Below are 10141 nucleotides of genomic sequence, written 5' to 3' on the forward strand. Positions count from 1 at the left end.
CCATTTCTGGTGTCCCCCGCCGTGATATTGCTGGAATATTGCTAAAAGCGGCGTAAAACTAAACTCAGTCAGTCAGTCAGTCTTGTTACAGACTTGTGTCCCATTGTGTAATAATTCACCCACACCTCTTATTGCAGGCATGTAACATTGTGTAGTAATTCACATACATTGCCTGTAACAATTAATCTACACACCCTGGTACAAACGTCTCTTTATCTAATGTCTGATTTTACATCAATTCACGTGCGCATTCGTTAAAGCATCTGCCAGCACCTAACGATTAGCAAAATCATTTCTGTACCAACATGTCCTATTGTGTCACTGTCCACCACGTCTCATTCACGAGCAATTCAACAATTTACCAACATAAACCAGTAGAGGATGGCCCGAAAAAATTCTCTTTCGTATCAATCAGAGACAAACATTCTAATAGCACAGGTGACAATAATCTAATAATACATCAAAGTGAATCACTGAATGTTAATGACAGGTTCGTCGTGCCTTTTAAGGAAAAACCCAAGTTTCATTTTTAAAAAAAAATTTAATGAGTGAAACGATGTAAGTAGAGGAATGGGCTCTGTTACCCGAAATACACATAAATGCATCACAATCTTCTCACGAAGTTAGGGGTCATTTACTGGTTCCTGGACCCATCTAACATGTCAGCTAAACCATTTGCCCGACTGACGCAAGTGTTTGTGGAAGAATTGAAATACGCAATTCATCCAAGATAAATTGAGGTTAAAAGCACAAGGCAGTCTAGTGCATAGTGAGGAGACACCGCAAATTCGCTCTACAGGGTTGCGTCCCTTGTGTACTCTGGATGCCAATTATCCTGGGTTCGAATCCTGCTTTGTTCTAGGTTCGTCAGCATTTCCTGTCATCACTTCAGGCTTTCTTCCCAGACCATGCTAACACGCCGTGACGTAACTGTATTACTGTTCAAATCGGCGTTAAAACAAGGCACTCACGTTAAACAAATCATGTTTGGCAAATATTGTAAATATTGAATATTTGGGCGAATTGCATCTAGAAAATTGCATCAGAAATGTTTACCCTAAAGCTTAACAAGAGCGTCATGACGCGACACGTGCTCTTCTAAAACATGACTGTCTCTTTCTTTCTTGGGTCGGTTTTGTTTGTCAATGGCTTCAGAATGCAGCTTGACTGTTTGTCCTGACAGTCTCATGCCCTCGATGATTCCCGTCGTGGTTATCTTCAATGCATATTTCTTGAACTCCTCCCCCCGGCTCCGTCTCGTCCACAACGTCTATTTGCTTCTTTCTTATTTGCTTGTCAAAAATGGGCTGAAGGTCACCAATGGAAAAGGACGAAACCAACCCCTGATCCTTCTTTCGTCTGATGAACACCGGGGGCAGATCCCGACGGCATCCTCATCAGCGTCTCAACCTTGAACTTCTTACAAATTTCCTTCTCCGTGAACACGACCTGTGCAGTGCAGTAGCTGTTGGCTTCAACGTTGATATCACTTGTCGTTTCAAACGTCAACGTTTCTTCGAACGTTTGACCGGTAGTTTTGGAGATCTCCAGCCGTGTTTCCAGACCAGCTTCTGCAACTCCAATGGAAAAGTTTGCGGACCCCCCCGATAGAAAATCCGGTCTGGAAGGTGACGTTTACTGAAGCTGTTCTCGCCCGTTCCATCCTGAACTTGTAGACCTGGTCCCTATTGGTGTCGTTTTGATAGTCAGTGGATAGGAGAGATGTGTTGGGAATCTGGTCGCCATGCTTGAGCTGCTTCGGTTTGGGCCTGGAATCGGACTCAGAATGGGTCTTTGATTCGGACTCAGATTTCTTGTCCATAAGCCTAGCAGGCAAGTCTTCAAATTGGTAAAAGTTCATGGGGACATCTACATCGAAATCTTTCCTTCTGAGGAAGACCTTTCTCAAGAAAGATGATTTGTTGACGAATTGATCCCATGCCCAGTCCTGTATCTTCTTTTGTACGTCGAAAATTGGGGAGACGTCTTCTACCTTCGATTCACCACCACAGACCATGGTAATCACTTCTGAAAACAGAAAGATCTCTTAAAATATGTCGCAGATACACTCTTTTATATCTTAAATATTTCCCTCCTTACTTTTTTAATGTTTTGTGGAAAGTGTGCATTAATATAACAGTTTAAGAACTATCATTCGTCATTCCGAGTAGGACAACATGTTATAAAGTTCTGAGACTTGTTTTTCAAACGATAGTTTTCTGTAGAAAAACAATTAAGTCAATACTTATAACATAGTATGACGCTACAATATGTTTCCTTTAACGCTTGAAGTGATGTGATGATTTGATTTGGTGTGACAACAGTATTATGCGAGTTTTATGCAATATATTAAGGAAGTCTGAAATATATAAATAAAGCTTACAACAGGAAATTCCTGCTAAGTCATGTCATTTACATATTCATCGGATCGTGATCGCGTATATCGAAGTTGATTATCCCACGAATAATATCTAGAGATTATTACACGAGCAAGTGTGTCATTCGACTTATACAGAACGAGTGAGAAATTGTGCATTGTCCGAGCTCGAGTCTAAAAGGTTCTTTAATTATCCATTTATGCATGTACATTTGTGCAGCAAACTCGGTAAGCAACTATGGCGACCCTCTTCATTGACGGTACGTTCAGTTGTTTAATAACAGGGGCGGTGGGGTAGCCTAATGGTTAAAGCGTTGGCTCGTCACGCCGAAGACCCGGGTTCGAATCCCCACATGGGCACACTGTGTGAAGCCCATTTCTGGTGTCCCCGCCGTGCTGTTGCTGGAATATTTCTAAAAGCGGCGTAAAACCAAACTCAGTCAGTGTTTAATAACGTCACAGAGGACGGAATACAGAAAAATGGTTGCTAGGCAATAGTGTATATACACAATGTGGGTAATAACTGTCATGTGAGAAAATAGGTTTATCGTTCTAAAATGGTTTCCACTGAAGATATTTCTTGGCGACATCAAGGGGTCTTCCGTTGAAAATGAAACTGCATTATACCATAACGAGACAACCGAGCATGATCACAACACTGCCCTCTCCAGACAGGTCACTGATTCTAACATTTTACTAACTGAAAATGCTTAAAGAATGACATCGGATGGTAAACATAATCTCACTCTCATGTATATTGACATCTCCCACTCTCGTGTTTAATGACTTCAAATATATACAGATTTAAACGATTACCGTGAATATCCGCGATAGAATTGGTCTTCAGCAACCTGTGCAAGAGGCGACATACAACCGGTATATTGCTGAGTGTTGGTGTTGAACAACAACGAAACCAACCAAACGTATTTAAACGAATAAGGCAACATATGAAAGTACAAGTGTTCGTATATCTCTTTCCTGATTTCACCACAGTGTAATTCAAAGGCTTCGACGAAACCCGTAAAAAGAATATAGGGACACTGGTCCTTTTGTATGTTATCTTGCTCGTTTCTGTCGATATTTCAAAAACGGTTTTAAAGCACATTGGCAAACCACGAAGTCTTATGTCAAAATGAGAATTAGTTTAAAGTCTCAAATATATCAAGTGAGTAGTATGTATGTCAATTGCTATGACATCATTAAATATATAATGTATCCAGTTCAATCACACAAATATTGTCATAATCTCCAAATGCATATTCTATCGGAATACTTTTGTAAAACAAATAGATTAGAACCATGGGTTTATTTCCAAATAACAGCATTCAGTTGGATTCCACCGTTATATTTGTCTGCTTGTTTTGGTTGAGAAATTAATTAATACGCGTCCTTTGGTACATCTGCATCTTCAAAGATCCCGAGTATTCAGTGTTCATAAATGCATCTCACATATGATGTAAAATTTGTCTAAAGGTATATCACACTTTTATTACAGACGGTAGCCCAGTCCATTGTGATGTTCAGTTACGTCAGCCGGCGAATCGTCACAAAGTAGGTTGAGACGCAGCTCGCAGCGCGTGACAGCCGGGTTGAAGCCATTGATCAGTGCACCTTTAAACCTATACTGAATCCTTTTGAAATAGTATACATAAAAATAGGATCAGTTTCGCCTTTTGTTCGACGACGTCTCCTAGTTTCGTTTCCCTGAGTGGGTGCAACTTGAAAAGCTCTCACACAATTAAGCCAGTAAGCGTACATTGACTAAAGAACCCCACTAAAGGATCGTTTAAGCTTGAAAATATTTCAGCGTTAGGACAGATGCAATTACATTTCTAAAGATGCACATGCCGTGCATACATCGTAATAATTTGCTGACATCCATTAAACAAAATGAATATAATAACTACGCTGTGAACATACCCATGAAGGTCCGCGTGAGAACTGATCTTTCACTACCCATATTACTCTTAAGAGACGACAAACTGGATGGGGTGGTCAGGCTCGCTGACTTGGTTCATTCACATAGTATCCTTGTTACCGTGATCGATACTCTTGATGTTGATCACTGGACTGTGTGATACAGAGTCGAATTTTTACAGACCGCCGACAAATAGCGGGAATATTGCTGATAGCGGCGTTAAGCTCTTCCGTTTGGGTAGTAGTCTGGTGGTTATAGGGTTCCCGAATGAGACGGGTTCGACTCCCCAAGCCAGTTGCCTACAGCCCCCCTGCCCTGTTCCTCATGCACAAAAAAACCTCTGTGATTTTGTCACTGGAATAAAGCGGCGCAAAACCATTTCGTTCAACTGTATTACAACGAGTCTATTCGATCAGTCGTCCTTATAACGAGGCGACTAGAGGGATTGGGTGGTCAGGGATGCTGACCTGGTTGACACATGTCATCATATCCCAATTTTGTTGATCGATGCTCATGGTGTTGATCACTGGATTACCTGGTCCAGACTCGATTATTTACAGACCGCCGTCATATAGCTGGAATATTGCTAAGTGCGACATTTAACAACACAGTTCAACACACAAAACTCTACAACACACGACCCCACCCGACCATCCTTATCGCCCTGATCAAAATAAACGTGGTAAATTAACAACGTGCTTTTCTTTATTGATTGGCATTTGGCAGCTGATGTGGTGACAGGAACATTGTTATAGATAGACTTCTTCTTTAGCATCCATTGCAATAAAGAACTTGTCTATGCATAACAATTGTCCCTGGTCAACGTTTTTATTCTGTTCTGTACACGAGTACAATTCGGCGTTGACATGCATGCTTAGACATCGTTTCACCTCACTCAGACAGGAGCGCTCTCGACGCGTCAATTCACCCACCGCAAGCTATATGAGTACCCTGACGAACTGCTATGCATCGACCTGTTTTCTAAACGCTTAGCGACGACGAGTGTGTACCACAAACATGTCATGGTCTGTTTCATACTTCGTGTAAATTTCTGAGGCCATTGTTAAACTTAACTGTAAGGTGTATGCAATATGACACATGAAACCTTCACGACCTAAAGTATAAAACACGATATTTCATCTACAGACACACTTGTTCTGTAAATGGTAATACATCTATAGATTACAATGTTACCAATTTACTCAAGAATAAATTGATGTGTAATAAACCAGTCTGATTACTGTTAAACGTGAATAAATTAATACAATGTCCGCCACATTTCAACACGATCGGTTTCCAAGCTGAAGCCAACGACGCAGCGATAAGATCAAGGTTATAATGCAAATTTATGCATTGATTAGCTGATAGTGTAAAACCTCTCAAGTTGCTACATGCATAATTTACAGAAATACATTATCGTTTTCAAACTGTTACCTCTTGAGCGCTCTCCGTGGAGATCACCTGGCTTCCTTGTAGGACGCTCTCGCCTCGTAATACGGCGTTACATATGGGTCACCATGACCTTCCTGTCCCGGATCTCTAACGCTTGTTCTGATAAAGTGCTGCATATTGTGTGTCGGTTTGTAAAGCGAATAGCCAGTTTCCTGGGAAGGTTCAGCTCAAAGGTCGATATTAATGTTTCGACGAATCTCATTGACGTGGTTTCACATTAATGTATAATGGAACCTGCTAAAACAGTACTCGTCCTATTCCAGACTTTTGTCTGTTTCGCTTACCCTCGAATGTATTTATGTTTATTGCCTTGTAGTCTTGACTTCACATTCATGTATAATGGAACCCGTTAAAACAGGACTCTCCTTATTCCAGACTTTTGTCTCTTTCGCTGACATTTGTTTGTACATGTGTTTATGTTTATTGGACTATTATTTATAAACAGGACTATTCCAGATATTTGTTTTGCTCAGTTTCGAATATATTTTCGGGAGATGGGGTAGCCCAGTGGTTAAAAGCGTTCGCTTGTCACGCTGAAAACCCGGGTTCGATACCCCACATGGGTATATTGTGTGAAGCCCATTTCTGGTGTCCCCCGCCGTGATATTACTGGAATATTGCTTAAAGCGGCGTAAAACCATACCCACTCACTCGAATATATCTATGCCTTTTGTCTTGTCGTCGCGACTTCACATTCACGTACAATGGCACCTGTCAAAACAGGAACCTGCCTATTACAATCCAATTCGTTTTCTCTCCATTTTGAATATATTCATGTATATTATGTAGAGGGTAATGTCTGAGTAACTCTCCATTCCTTAAAAATAATGGAGCCGAGGCCCCGGAGGGGCCGAGGCACATTATTTTTAAGGAATGGAGAGTTACGAGGATATTACCCTACTTAAATTACATTCGAAGTATTGGGTATATTTTTGTTATCAAAATTAAATGTCAAAATGACAAAATGAAGGTTTTATTTTGAAACTGGTACACATCGCTCCATTCCTGAAAAGTAATGGAGCGAACAGACAATGGAATGACGTCACAAATGTAATTTAACTCGCAGTCTGTTGTCTTTATGTCTTTTTGAATTACTCCTCGTAGCTGTGAATTACATTCACTTACAATGGCTTGTTAAAACAGGACACTGTCAACTCCAGATCTCTTAGCTGTGACTTCATGCTTATTCACTTACAATGGAAAGTGTTAAAACAGGACACTGCCAACTCCAGATCAGTCTCTTTCGCTTCGTGTCGAATAAGCTCATGCTTATTGTCTCGTAGTTGTACTTCACATTCATGTACAATGGAAAGTGTTAAAACAGGACACTGCCAACTCCAGATCAGTCTCTTTCGCTTCAAGTCGAATAAGCTCATGCTTATTGTCTCGTAGTTGTGACTTCACATTCATGTACAATGCAACCTGTTAAAACAGGACCCTGTCCATTTCAGATCAGTCTGTTTCGCTCCGTCTCGAATAAGCTCGTGCTTATTATCTCGTATATTAGGCTTCACATCTGCACTCCAGACTGTGAAAACAGGACACCGACTAATCGGAATCTGTCAACCCTGGATCAAAACCACCAACCCAAGTTAATTTCTTCAGTGTATCGTGAAATGTCACTTGCGTTAAATTAATACTTATGTTTTGCACAAAATCTGTTGTAAAAGGTAGGCAGTACGAATTTAGTCTCTGGGGATAGTTTTCCTACTGACTGACTGGCTGAGTTTAGTTTTACGCCGCTTTTAGCAATATTCCAGCAATATCACGGCGGGGGACACCAGAAATGGGCTTAACACATTGTGCCCATGTGGGGATTCGAACCCGGGCCTTCAGCGTGACGAGCCAACGCTTTTAACTATTAGGCTACCCCACCTCCCCAGTTTTCCTACTTATTTGTAAAGGAGGCAGATATCTGTCACCAATCTCTTGTGTAATTATGACTGTTGCATATAATGTGAACGGCCTTATGTAGGACTTCATGGTAGAACAGGTATACCGCAATACGCTCTTTGCAAACGATTCGTATTATAATACCTTTTTATGAGAAATCGGTGTATTTGTTAAACATTTACTTGAAGTCTCAATGATTATTGTTAAAATTTACAAAGACTTTCATTTATATGTGATGTTTCCCTTTGTGTTTTTTGACAAAATGGAATTAATTACATACTTTCATGACAGTAAATTGTATTCACTATTTGTTACGAGGGAGGAGTGCAGAGAAAGGGACAGCCAGGTGTGCGAGAAAGGATGGAGACGGCACAGCACAGGTTAATGAATCAATAACTTTGTCGGCACTTGTGCACGTGCTTCTCTAACACCTGGCTGTCCCTTTCTCTGCACTCCTCCCTCGTAAGAAATAGTGAACTGTGTTAATATTTTGATGATTGTTTGTTAAACAACTTTTTTGATTTTAGGACATAAATTCTGCAAACAAATGACTGAGTTGGTCTGATGTTTTGATTAGGATCAGTCATTCATTGAGTATTATGTTTATTAGTGTTCGAGTTAGATTGCAATTCATCGGTCCGCTTTTGAGCCAAACGCACTATATACGTTTCCGAATCGCAATAAATTGCAAGATAATTCATATGCCAGTACACGGCCACGCCTTATGTGTTCATAGTGTCAGACAAAGGACAGACAATAGAATATCACATTCCGGACCATTCCTTTAACTGGATTAACATTCCATTTCACAACCGTTCAGTTAATTCCAAACCCCGTCAATCAGGTGAGGTGAGGTGAGGTGAGGTGAAGTGAAATGGGGTTTAGCGTCATACTTAAGAATATTTCGCTGATATGACTACGTACATGCGTGTGTATGTGTGGCTGCTTGCACTAACCCAGACTTAAGCTGGTATTATAGTGCTAGCTCACTGAGATACCATGCCATGAAGCATGAATACCGAACTCAGACACATATACTGACTCCGAGCTCGAGCCGACCAGTCCTTGTTTTACCCTTTAATGCCGAGCGCCAGGAAGGGAACAACAAATACCATATTTTAACCGTCCTTTGGTATGACAGGGCCGGGGATCGAACCCGCGACATCCGGACCGTTATTCAGGAAGCCCTGCACTGAGGGTTATTGCTTTTTAAGAATAAGACATAGTTATGTCCCTATAATTTGACAATGTCGTGAAAATGTATTTTAGTATAATCAAAATTTATTATCAGTTGATGTACTTGATACATTTTTCAGATATGCTTTTGTTCATAACTGTCATGGGTAACGGAATAGGTATGAAGTAGACTGGCAGTTATAAGTGATACATATGGAGAATTTATGGATGTCAACCTCTTTATAATAAGGAACACGTTTTGGAGTATACTTTCGTCCCCTTTTTCACTAGGGGAGAGGGAGCCTAGTGGTTAAAGTGTTTGCTCGTCACGCCGAAGACCCCGGTTTGATTCCCCACGATGTGTGAAGCCCACGCCGATTTGATGTTGCTGAATATTGCACTATTCTCAGCACTCACTCATTATGTTAGTAACATACGCCGATTTTAGCACTATGAACACTTTATGTTATATCTCAGGAAAAGTTCAGATGTCAATACATTTTTGGTTGAGTCTCATCTGGGATTCGAGCGCACACTGTCTCCAGCACACACACGCACGCACGGACGCACGCACGAACACACATATTGTTGTTATGTTCGTTATACATATCTCAATATAGTCTAGTCAAATTTCTCAGATGTGGATTTTAAGGATGCATGGGGCATTTTTGAGTAAACGCAAGCAAACCACATATTCTGGTTTAGTATTTCGTGCTGAATGCGAATCTGTTGTTTGTTAAGCTCACAAATGCCAAGTAATTAGGTCACTAATTGGGGTCAAAGGCCAATGAGTGCAAAATTCAATTTTGTTTTTAAAGTGTTGTAGTTATCATTGTCTATCCATACAGTCAACTCACTTTACAATATACATTTGCTCTCGTCTAGAGCCAGTACTTTGTGGAAATACAGTGACGCAGGAAAGCGGTTGAAAATACAAGAAACACCAATATCTTACATGGAACTTCTATTGTTTTACAAGAAGCCCACGTGTACGATTCCTCCTGACATGACGCATCCGAATTCACAGGTCAAGTGTCGAAACTGAAATATCGACAGTTTGTACATCACGATACTCCCCATCAAACCCAAAGCTATGTGTGGCCACTCCCCCAATTTTGAGTAGAACGGGCCTTCGGAGAAACCCAAAGCGATTTGTAGAGCACTTCGGAAAACCTTTGATGTTGATTGCCCCATTGGAGCGAACGATGCTGTCATTTGAGGAAACGACCACTTCCCTGTATCACAGGCCCGGGCTGTCAAAATCATCTTAAACGGCAGAGATAATGCATGAAACGTATTTAGTTATGTTAAATATCTAGCTAAAT

At 40.8% G+C, this 10141-nt stretch overlaps 1 long non-coding RNA gene across 1 annotated transcript; it reads right to left on the reverse strand.

Moving 5' to 3' along the window:
- Positions 1-530: 530 nt before the first annotated feature.
- Positions 531-6011, reverse strand: LOC124271780. Its single transcript, XR_006897131.1, has 2 exons — positions 5730-6011; positions 531-2028 (listed from the first exon to the last, which is right to left on the reverse strand). It is a non-coding gene; the product is annotated as an uncharacterized LOC124271780 (long non-coding RNA).
- Between the last annotated feature and the right edge of the window lie 4130 nt (positions 6012-10141).

Source organism: Haliotis rubra, unplaced genomic scaffold (genome assembly GCF_003918875.1).
Source record: "Haliotis rubra isolate DU_JTF1 unplaced genomic scaffold, ASM391887v1 Scf1631, whole genome shotgun sequence".
Lineage (NCBI taxonomy): Eukaryota > Metazoa > Mollusca > Gastropoda > Lepetellida > Haliotidae > Haliotis > Haliotis rubra.